At 41.8% G+C, this 12,287-nt stretch overlaps 1 protein-coding gene across 5 annotated transcripts in view; it reads left to right on the plus strand.

The window, feature by feature from the left end:
- The window catches only part of SEMA5A (semaphorin 5A), a 537,896-nt gene that overhangs the window by 114,780 nt on the left and 410,829 nt on the right, over nucleotides 1-12,287 (plus strand). For all 5 annotated transcript variants that reach the window (XM_082454374.1, XM_082454372.1, XM_082454375.1 and 2 more), the window contains exon 2: nucleotides 8,895-8,989. The gene's annotated coding sequence lies outside the window, so the exon portion shown is untranslated. The remainder of the gene's footprint in view (nucleotides 1-8,894; nucleotides 8,990-12,287) is intronic.

Here is a 12,287-nt window from a genome sequence, read left to right on the forward strand (position 1 = left end):
GTCCCCAAGCACAGATTGATTTTCTGGTGCTAAATTATCTAAAATGCTTTTATGTTTTTAACTGGGTAAAGCACGTCATAATTTCATGTTCACGTGGGGCAGAGCCCGTTCATGTTTTCTAAAGCTACGTGTGACGTGGAAAACTGGAGGGTGAAAGGGAGCTGCTTTATACTTCCTTCTTCTGCAGTTAACTGGGGAGAAGGGACATAGGGTGAGCAGGCCATCAGCCAAGGGTCAAGTATGTTCAGGACACTGCGTGGGTGAAGGGACCTGAAACCCGTGATTGTAGAGAGAACAGAAGCCCAAGAACAAAACACTGTGGATTTTGTTTTAATCAATCGCTGCAGAATTGCTACGTAGGAAACACTCCAGTTCAAATGGACACTATTAGCTCAGAACTTAGAGTAATTTTTACTTAGCAATTCACCTGATAGCTGTGAAAAATGGGTTTACTAAGGGAATTATCAGTATAAGCATTCGATTTACAAAAAATAATGTGTGTATCACTAAGGAAAGGCATTTTCCTGACTGGTCACTGTCGGCCACCGGGTTGCCCTTGTTCTCCTGTCCTGACTGTTCACGTGAGCGGCCATCTCTCCATGGGGACATCTCTGAGCCCCTAGAGAGGTTTCGGGGGGAGTGGAGGCAGCTCCCCCAGGGAGTCTGCAGAAGGACCCTTGTATATGTCAGTCGGCTTAATAGATAAGAAGAGAGCAATTTTGGCTTCTTTGCACAGGAGAGTCTGGGATAAGTTTGGATCTTACAAGAGCATAAACAGGATGTGAGAAAGGGGACCCAAACCTGTAGGAGTAACGTCAGAAAGCCGCCTCTGAGACTTGAAATCCTTCTAAAGAGAGGTGAAAGGAGAATTTTATTTTGAGCAGAGATGGGATCAAGGCAAGCCTCAAGCCTCTGGTCCAGGAAGGTGTGACTTCCTTTCCTCAGGACTTTCTCTCCCACACAGCCGCCACCCACCGTCTCCTGCCCGGGCACCTGCTGAGCACCTGGCATCTTCTAGACCTGGAGGAGGGCCAGGCAGCATCTCGATCCCACCTAGGTTTGGCGTGCTCTGTTTTTCTGGGTGATTTTGATTGCTGTCAGATTGGATGATGTGATGCCAAGTTGGAAGACTATCTCAAGAAGCTGACTTTAGGATTATTCCCCTGGGTCCATGGGTCCATTATCATCTGCACACGCCTGGAAGTAAAATGAAGGAAACCTTATCGGATGTTTGCCCATCTACCTAAGCCTGGGCTTGGGGACTCAAAGTTGAACGGGACAGGATGAGTGCCCTTGATGGGGGAAGCAGACAAATAAACAACAGAGGGTGATATGATATAACCAGAGGCGGGCACTGGGTGTCCTGGTCACAGAGGAGGGGTGACTGCATCGCATGGGGACAAAGGGGACACGTGGATTTCAGAGAACCAGCTGGGATGCAGGAACGGCTCTTAGGATGATTGGCTTGAGTGACGAGGTTGAGCCAACAAGATATAATCCACAAGGGCAAGAAATACAGAGTTCTTGATTCAGATTCATAAATAAACTTCATACGTACCACAAGGAGGGGAGTTACTTTCTCGGTAGCTTGTAAAATCAAAAGAAAAAAACAAAACAAAGCAATGGCAGTGGTCAGTTTCATCCTGTCCATCCAAAAGAGGAGGGATTTGTCTTCTTGACGGTTTATGAAAAGGAAACCCAAACCCACCCCGTGGTGGAGGCAGGGAGAAGGGACAGGGCAGACAGTCACTGGGGGTGACCTGGATCACTCTCCCTGTGTTGTCACATTTGCTGGTAGAGCTTGTCAGTGCAAGAGAACGGAACACAATTTTGTAAAATGCCGTCTGTCTTTCAAACCAGTCTCGTTTCCTTTCCACTTAGTCCAGCGGAGCAGGGCTTGTATTGAATGCGGTGGTTAGCAATTGACTGTGGCTCCTTTAATAGTCAGTAAGCTCAGATGTTTCTCCATTATTCAACACTCCTGTCCCAGGTCTGATATTTTGGTCCATGGTGTCACTAATCAAGGGCGGGGAGAGAGATGCAGGTAGGGGGGACGCCCTTAAGTCAGGGTCGTGGGCTGACATGTTTAAGGGTGCGTGTCGCAAAGAAAATGGAGAAAGCGTCTTTGATTCATACAAAAAAGAGTGTCTTTTCTACAGCAGGTTTGCATCAGGACACGCCCGGCCTTCTGGTTCCAGTTAGCGAGTCCGATTTGATCAGATCTTGTCCTTGCTGGAGGCTGCAGGATGGGAAGAACGGCTTCATGACTAATCTAAGGCAGCTGACATGGTTGTTTTTAAACATTTGTGAAGCTATGCTGGTTCTTCCTGGGGAAGAAGTTTCAGTACAGTTTGTGCTGAAATGGGTGACATGACTCGTTGCCAAATGTAAAGAAATGAAGATCTTTTTAGTCCCCTACATGTGTAAACACTCTAAACACAGCCATGTTTATAGGAAAGTTAGACACCATCTGGTTCAACACAGAGTAGCCTATTTCTTATTTTTATCACTAATTTATATTAAGAGGCTGGCAAATAGAACAGAAGTAGATTTTGGGGTATGCAACACAGCCAGGGATTCATATAGTGTTAATCCTGCTGTAGCCTCAAAAGCATGAAACAAATGCATCTCTGAGCAACTTGGCCTCTCGCAGTAATGAAGAAAGGAGTTGTCTTCTTTCTTAGTCTTGGAGCCCACCTTTGACAATGGAAGACCCAACAGGTCACTGGGACTGATTTCAGCAGGTTTTAAATGTCCATTATTCTTCATGCCTTTGGAGATATGAACGTTCTGAAATGATTTCAGTGCATTTGCTGGATTTAAGCCAAAAAACAAGGGCATAGTTTCACTGTTAAATCAAAACACGATTTGCTTGGCCCAGGTTGCTGTATCCCATGTAAAACAGCAGCATTAGAGTCTGGGCACATAAAATAAATGAAGACATGGAGAACCCAGAACTGACACAGCCCAGCATGCATATTGGATTGGTTTGTATGGGTTTGTACTAATCTGATTGTCCTTACTGAGTTAAAGGAAAACATCTTTATGTTTCTCTCTACTGAATTGGAGAGAGAGCATCCTTTGTAGCTGGAAAGTTCCAAAAGACTTCTTCTATCTGTTCTTTTTTTAGGAAAATATTTTTTCTGAGTGATCTACTCCATTGCCGTTTCAGTAACAGTTCATTGTGAATTTCACATTCTGCCATCTTTCCAGGGATAAAAACCGTCTTCTCCTTCATGCTCTTGCATGAGACCTTTGTCTGCCTTAGCTCAGCTTCGTCCTGAGAGGGTTTTGGTGTCAGTTGTGAGTTTAATCTGTGGCAGGCATTGCCTTCTTCCTATGTAATGACCAAAGGGCTGATTTAAGAACCCAAGCCCGTCCTGTTTTCTTTAACAGAAGTAGCAACAGTAGTTAAGTAATTTTTTGAGTTAAATCTTGAATTTCGAGCCCAAGTTGAGTCTTGAATCTCTTTTGTGTGGGCAAGCTACTGCTTACAGGGTAGTCTTCTTGAGTGTGTTGTTCTGAATAAGTAGGAATTGAGAGACCAGATTTTTCAAAAAGCCTCAGACAGCCTTCTTTCTCTGGGTACTGATATTCTAGTCTACAAAGGACGGATCAATTTAGCTGTCAAAATGAAAGCTGAGAGGCCAACTGCCCATGCAAATTAACCACTTGTGCAAGAGCTTCAAAACTGCCTGCGTGAAAAGTGAGGCTGTCCTTTGAAAACTAGGCACATGGCAGCAGAAAGAAGAAAGTAGTCACCATTCAGAGACGTTGGTGTCCTTAGAGAGCCGATCTTAGAAGTTGCTCATTTTGAGCAGTCGCTTAGTTTTGGGCAACTTGTTTGCTTGAATAAAGTTGTCATTTTTTGCTCTTTCTTTCTCTCTGCTCCCATGCCTCCTGGCAGCTCAGAACATGTCTCATTGTCTGGTGTGGGAGCAGAGGAATAGAAAGAGTTTTTTACACAAGCTTTGTGTCAGTTACTGAGGCAATATATTTGTTCCAGGGTCAGCAATTCCTACCAGCTTTAAATACTCACCAAAGGATGAGCTACAGGAAGACGAAATGGAAAACAATTGGGTTTCTTTCTTCCCAAATGTTGTTAGGATTAGTCAACGCTTTGAGAAATGAAATCCCCAATTTCCGCCTTCCCTTTTCTGTAGTTCTCAGCTGTGTCTAATATTTCTAAACCATCACATTTCACAGTGACGACTGTCTGATGGAGAGAGGGGTCTCGGCGCAGATCTGGGTGGGAAGGCTCCAAGCAGGAAGGATATGTCTTTTCCTTGTGCGTCTTGCTCTTTGGATACGACTGTCAGAAGTGTCTCTTCTACTCAGGGAAGTAGGGTTTACCTCTGCTGGTCTCGGAGCCAGATGATTGTGTCGTGAAATGACCCAGATGTGAGGTCCTGTGTCCCCACGTGAGGACACACTGTGTCTGTCCTCAAGGAATTCACCCTTTGGCTTTCCCCAAATCAGAAATAATCTCTTTAATAACCAACTAATTCATTTCTATACAAATAATGCCACATGTTAATCAAGACCACTTAGTAAAAAATCTCTTTGATAATTATCTCACCTACATTTAGAAAAGACAAGTACCAAATGTCACCATTTCCCTTCTTTAAATCTCTGGCTGTCTTAGGGCCAGAGTAGGAACCCCTGGAGACCAGCCCTAGCAATGGACATCATAATGTCAAATAATGTTCAAAGTTTGGATGGGGATATTGAACAAACAACAGACCTGTCTTAAAAACAAAACACTTTTCAAAACGTGAATCCTGACCCCATCTTAAGTGTAAAGCGGTTGGCCGTCTTATATCTGGGGAGATCTGGCCCGGTGGACCAGCCCCTGACACCAGCCACCATCTGCCCGGAGGTGAGGGACAGGTGGCCGCTCCCCAGAGCACGCTCAGAATGGCCCTGTACAGACCGCTGCCTTTACCAGATGCTTTGTTCATCACCTCAAGCTTTACGTGCATTTGGCTTTTCGTCTTCAGTCTTCACGTTGTTTTCTTGAATGCTGGGATTTTTGCTTAGGAACTTAGGAGCAGAGGCTCTGCCCTCGTCCCTCTTGCCTGGAGCCCAGCCTGCCTGCGATCACTTATGTCCTTAGAAGTCTGCACCTTTCAGAGCGCCCCAGTGTCTCTGCAGGCTGCTGCTTGTGTATTTACTTCTCTTTCCCCTCCCTGCTTTTCTAAGTGTCCTTCTTTCCTGTTTCCCTCTTCCCCCTCTCCTCTCTACCATTTTTGCTTTCCTGCCCCTTTCCCTGTTCCTGTTGCTGGCACTTTTCTTTTTCTGGATGCCTGGGGGTTTCTGATGACCCTCCCAGCCCACAGGAGCCTGCCTTACTTTCAGGCAGCGTCTTTCTTTACCCTCAGTGTCTGCTGTTGATTTCTCCAAGCACCATCCAGCGAGGCACACGTGTTTGAAAGGGAACGGCAGAGACTGTCAGAGGTGACCTCACGCAGGACCGCGAAGTCAGGGAAAGTGTCAGGAAGGGGAGCGGCATGGCGTGTACAGAGACAGTCAACCCATTTTCTTCAACTCCTTGTGCACCTCTGAGTGGTGTTGGACGAGGGAGGGAACAACAATATCCTTTACTTATTTTGTATCTTCATTCCTAGTAAGAAGATTCTGATTCTCAGAGCTTGTTATTGTCTTAATTTCAAAGACATTCATTCCTCCTGGGTCCATACTCAGTTTCTAGACTGATGTTCCTATACAACTAATGTTTTGCAAAAATGGGCTATGATTTATAGTCTTTTAAAAAAAAATATTTTAAAACCTAAAGTTCTCTTGTGGCAGCTTCTCGCCCGTGGTTCCTCCCATTCTTGTCTATTCTCTGCAGAGCTGCCATATTGATTCTCCTAAATACCACTCTCATCCTGGCATTTTACTGAGGCTTCCATGACACCCCCTTCCTTTGGATGAAGTCTCCTCTCTTTTTCATGTTAACATGCCCTAATTGTCTGCTTTTCTAGTCTATTAGCTCCTTGGAGCTGCTCCTTTGAGCCTTCCTTCCAATTTAGCTGTGCATGGGAGTGGCCTTTCAGATAGACTGGCCTTGCGTGCTCCCCAGCTGGTCCACATATTCCTGGTGGCAGCTTTTTTTCTGTGGTGAGGCTCTAATAGAGAATCATGAGGCAGAGGACGCAGGAATTGTTTCTACTAAAGATGATATTAAGTAAAAGAGAAAATAATAAGGGTAATATGGAATCGAGTCAAATGGGGACATTTATATATATTAATAAAACATAAGCAGTTTCTTATTTAATGGGGAGTTAAATATCCACTTTAAAATATTCCAACCTCAGTCTGAGATGACCCTCTGGGGTTTTGTACCTTCTTAACCTTTTGAAGTTTCCCTCAGTTTTCTGGAAAATACGTCAGTGATTTACGGTTTATACATCAACTAATTTATGACCTCACTGGGGGAGGATGGGAGAGCTCAACTTCCAGACCTGAAGGGGCCAATATCCGTGACTTCAGCTTAGCCTATTCAAGGTCACTGCTTTGTTGCTGTGGTTTCCGCTCCTGACCCTACACTGCTTAAAACACGTGGGTGTCATGTTGAATGGTATATATTCCTTTAGAGGGTGGCATGCGTACCCAGGCAAGGCTTTACCCTCCATAGTAGAAGGTCCTGATGCTGTTTGCTTGGCTGTCTTGGGCCAGGGTGGTAAAATGTGCTTTTCACCTTTGATGTAACTACAGGCATAGTTACAGCCTCTCAGCGTGTATGTCCCTGGATCCTGCTGCTGGAACTAGTTTCTGGTTTAGATTTCAGATTCTAAAGGGAGTCCTGTTGTCCCCCAAGCTGTGTGAACTCTCGATGGGCATTCTGTGCCTTGAGTGTTGCCTTTTCACAAGGAAGGGACTCACTTTTGAAGTCTGAAGTTTGGGCCTGGAGTGTGTGGCTGTCCAGGTTGCAGGCTGTCCCTGCCTGGATTCAGCAGGGATGTTCTCTTCCTGTGGTATTTGTCATGGGGTTGTGTCAATGCTTCTGGTTTCTTCCAATGTGTTTTTTGGCCTCTGTGTCCTTTGCCGTTTAAGAGGCTGGCCATTCTCTGTAGGCGTGACTCTTGGATGTCCTAGCTGAGAGGCCACATCAGCTAATTTATTATCTCACTGAGGGAGGATGGGAGCGCTTAGCCTCCAGACCTAATTAGCAGGCCTGTTTTTAATTTAATTCTGACTCATGGGAGTCTGTAGGAATTGCTGGGTATTCATGGCAATAACCAATGGACCTGTCCAACTTTATTAAGAGATAAACAAATGCAAAGAAATTTTAGTACTAATTGTAAAATAGATTTTTTTAGGGCTCAAGAGAGGAAGTTGTTGTATTCAAGCATGCTGTTTAATAAAGAAGCCTCAACTAACATATTGGTTGCCACACCCAAAGGAGATATTATTGGTGTTGTGAGAAAGGAATTGGCTGCTCCTAGGAATTTTTCCTGGGCTGAGTATGCCTTCTTACCTTGGGGAGAGCTCCCTTACTCCTCTTTTGGCCTCAAGGATTTGCATCTGCACCTCCTCCTTTCCAAAGTATGAAGTCACAGACTTTCAAAGACTCAGCTGGGACCTCATAGGGATCAGTGATGTTGCAGTGCATGAGTGCACCTGGGCTGTGGCGCCTTCCCGGGCAGTTCTGAATATGTTGGATCACCCACTTGCTTCCCATGAACTTACCAAAGGCACCTCATGGAGGCCAGGAGCCTCATAGAGAGACATTGTCACCAAGCCACCGCCCTCTCACCTCTGAACCTCAGGACTTTCAAATGGCATTTCAGCAGATAGAAAATCTTATAAATTTCCAGATGCTGTAATTCAGTTGATCTTCTGCAGGCAGATGATGGCCTTTAGATAATTACTAAGTAGACAGTGTAGGAATCATTGCATAGAGGGATAGCCAGAATGTTCCAGAATGTTCTGGGAACTTCTTCTCCCCCTTTTCTCATCATCATCCTCAGCTGCTACTCAAGTGTTTGTGTTGGGATAGGCAACATCAGTGTGTTTGAGGTTTATGGCAGCCAGAAACTGCAGAGTGAAGAGAGTAGAAAGACACTACATGAACTAGGACAACAGGAAAAGCACGAGCCCCCAAATTGTAGTATATGAAGTGACAGGCATCCTTAAATAGTAATGGACACATTTCTTTTTTGAATAGGAAATGGAAAGTAACCCATTTCTTCAATTTCTGGCATACATGGTTCTAGGGAGGCTGGTGCTTTGTGGTAGTTTTTCATCACATTCCGATATCGAGTTTTCAGGATTTTTATGTGTTAAATTGAATGAGCAGATTGGATAACTTTACTTGGTTTTAGTAAAGTGAATTATTTTTATGGTTTACAATTCCTTTTTAAAATAAAGTTATCATATTGTGCATCAACTAAATTAATATGTAAATAAAAATACAAGCTCAAAATCTAGTATAGTTTATTCTATACCTTCTGCCTTTATCTCCTATTTTTTGAAATGCATTACTTAAGGTACTATATATTCCCAAAAACAGAATGAAAGAGCCATCATAAAATGGGTAGATTCACGCAACCTGTCTGAATTTGATGTTCAAACTGCTAAAAGTAATTCAAATAGGTGTGAAATGATGGTCCTTTCATTAGTTTCATGAGATTTGTTCTCATATATTAACATTTGAATTTTTATTTCTTCTTTTCTGAAGAAAGAAGTGCATTGGTGCATGGGATGCGAGGCTAGGGCTGTCACATTTGTGATTCCAGGTTGTTCTATTGTTCTGTGCTAAGCCTTACAGTGCCAAGGCAGCTGGTTGTGCAGGGCATTCATGGAACTTTCCAGAATTGATAAAAAATGACCATGGCCTCTTTTAAAATGGGTTAATAGAATCTCTGTTTTTTTTCTTTTCTTTTTTGAAGCACTGGTGTGTGAGAGTTCGGCTGCACTGCCCGAGTGACTGTGGCTCCTTGGTGTGATACATGATCAAGGAAACGCTCCATCCCTTCCCTCCTTGGTAAGTCGGACACTCAAATGGGAAATGAAGGAGCCAACAGTTTTATAGATTGAGGTACTGTGATGGTTGATGAGCATCGCTTATCTCTGCTGTTAGAAATGGCAGTGAATGAATGAGCAGGCTTCCAGAAAGAAAGTGAAAGCACAGAGAAGTTAAGTAATCAGCTCAAGATCTCACAAGCAGTCAGAGGCAGAGCTGTGATGTGAACCGATGTTCTAAGCCCTAACCCAGTACTACCTCTTAGCACTAAGAATGGCTCCTGAGAATAAGGACAGACACACTTTTATTCTGTACTGGAAATACTCAGGTCCTTAAAGAAAAGCTCACAATAGATAGTAAGCAATCAGTTTTTCAAACACCAGTCTATATCAGGAGATGGTAAACTTTTTCTGCAAACAGTGAGGTAGTAAACATTTTAGGATTTGCTGGCCATATCATCTCTGTTGTACTAACTCAGCTCTGTGTTGTAGCCTAAAGCAGCCACAGATGATATATGTAAATGAGCAAACGTAGCTGTGTTCCGGTAGAACTTATTTACAAAGACTTGTCAAGCTGAGCTGGATTTGGCCCTCAGGCTGTAGTTCATTGAGCCCTGATCTGCATGCAGTGCTCAAAGATCCCAGTGTAGAGAGTGAGAGTGTTTTAGTGGCCAGTAGGTATGAGTCCTTTAACAAAATTTAGCTTGGATGCTCAGAATTTACTCATAAGCCACTTTTAATGAAGCCTACTGTAGCTGAAAAAACCTACTCCATGGAGTGAGTGCATTTGGTGTTCCAATGCTTTCCATGGTCGGCATGCCCCGAGTGTATTAGTCTAAGTCCAAGCACCTAGACTATAGCTCTGCTCAAAACAGGGCCTGATCAAGAATATTTTGGTAATCCAGAATGTATAGCTCATTTACAAGATAAGTTCAGATAGCATTACCTATTTTGGTCTCCATATAATTTCTAAATGTGACATTTTTATTTTGTAGCCTTATACATGCTGCTACTTATACATATTAGGGCAAATATGCAATTATCTTGGGCTGTCTTATAATTACGTTGCACAGAAGTGTTCTGGTATCAAATCTGCATCTTTTATTCTGAGCAAAAGCAGATGTTTACAAGAGTCAAGTTTGAACAAGATTGGCCTACTTAAATCATGGGATAACATGGCCATACCCTTGGCCAGATACATCAGATGAAGTGGGTTTGTGTTTCGTTTAACTTTTTCTTACAAAAGGATACTTCTGACACCTCAAGGCTTGTTTGACTCTCTACCTCACTGCTTATCATCTAGCAAGACGGGTAAAGCAAAGCCAATTAATTTGTGTTTCTTGAAGGAGTTTAAGCAGGGACCTGTCCTATTCGTTTGCTCATTCTTTCATAGAAATAAGTAATTGTAGCAAGCCCGTGAGCCTGATGTAGGATCACTTTTGAAGATACGCCTTTTTCCAGAGCCACTCGTCCCTTGGTACTTGTTCCACAAGTAACGGAAAAGTGTTCTTCACTTTAATGGCAATGATATAAAAAGTAAAATTCAGATTATAAAAGTATTGGAAAGTTGTGTATGGTACCTTATTAACTGGAAAAAGCAGATTGCAGAATAATATATTCAATATAATCCCATTCATCGTAAACACACACACACACACACCGTCTCTGCACACAAGTGGCTGTGTGTTACAAAGTCTGCTAGAACATACATCAGTACATACCAAACTCTCAGTAGATTATCTCTGGGGTTGAGGGTGTGTGCCCTTTATGAGCCATATATTCACTATCTAAAATTTTCTCAAGAATGTTGTATTTTTGCAGTTTAAAAATATGAAAAAAAGGATTAAAATAGTGAATGCTAATTATGGAAATTATGTAAAAGAAGGGGAAAATTCACCCGTAATGCCTCCACCAAAGACAATCACTGCTGTCAGTTAATGTAGTCTTTTGTGAGTGTTTTACAGAGTTGAAATAACACTAGACATAAAATTTTGCCTATATCATCTTATTGAAAATTGTTAATAAATCTCATGTTAATGCATCATAACATTCTATCATGTAAAGGCACTATAATGGAATTTACTGCTTCTTCTTTGCTAGAGGTATATATTATTTTCAGTTAACAAAAATCACAGACAATGCGAAAGGATCATGACAAGGGGAGTGTAGCAGACAGCTGGATTCCACTGCTGCTTTCTGGTTTTTTATACCTCACACTATCACTACCTTATGAAGAGTAGAAATTTTGGAGCATAAAGTAGATGCTTCATAATATCAGCTATTATTATAAAGCTTTTTTTAAAATTGAAGGTTAATTCATTAAGTCAGAATAGCTGTAGTTGCTTTGCTATTTCAGAGCCAGTGAGTTTTACTCAGATTGCCAGTCAGCTTTGTAGAAGTGTCCTAGACGTTTGTACTTCACCAATAATATGTTAGAGAGTTTGTTTTGCTAAAACCTTACTATCATTATCATCATTAATTTTTTAATCAATTTGATAGTATTGCTTCCTTTTATATGTTCTATTGTTTAGTCATTATGGTATTTGGTAGATTTGTAAAATTTTATGTGATAATTAGCCATTTTTTGAGAAGGGGAAGAGAGAGGGAGAGAGAGAGAAAGTAGAAGGGAGAAAGGGAACTTACATGTGTGAAAGAATTGTTAGTCCTTATTTTATACCCGTTTAGTTCTTGAGATTCAGCATTTTCTTACAGATATTAACAGAATTTATTTTTAAGAATATTAACCCTTTGTTGTCATTTCCCCCCCACTCTATTTGCTTGTTAACTTTATCCTTTTAAGTTTAAAGAAGTTCATTTTAGTGTCGCCAAATAGTTCCTTCATAATTGTTTCACCAGTGCTTAGAAATTTAATAAAAATTTTCCTTTACTTTCTTCTGATATTATTAAAAATATTCAACTCTTTCATTCAAGGAAGAGTTCAGTTATTTAAGAATAGCTATCATTTTTTGTAATTCTTCTCATAGTTTTATTCTGCCTCTCTTTTAACTCTCTGGCAAAAGTTATCTGACAATGTTAATCTAAGGAATATGTTCAGACAATCAAAATATTTGTAGGAATGAGAGATCTCAACGACACATTGCTTCATCCTACAAATAGAGACCAAGTTTACACCCAGACAACTGAAATTCTTTCATTCTTTTACTTTCCTCTTTTGGTTAGGGATTGGTTAACTTTTGCATTTTACCTATTTTTTTAACAACTGTATTTCACATTTTTTATTTAATAGAACTTAACTCATTATGTTGAGCAGCATTAAGTCATATCTCAGTGTTTTTCCTCTTGTTTCATTTCTGTACCTA

Source organism: Balaenoptera physalus (genome assembly GCF_965194825.1).
Source record: "Balaenoptera physalus genome assembly, chromosome: 3".
Taxonomy (NCBI): domain Eukaryota; kingdom Metazoa; phylum Chordata; class Mammalia; order Artiodactyla; family Balaenopteridae; genus Balaenoptera; species Balaenoptera physalus.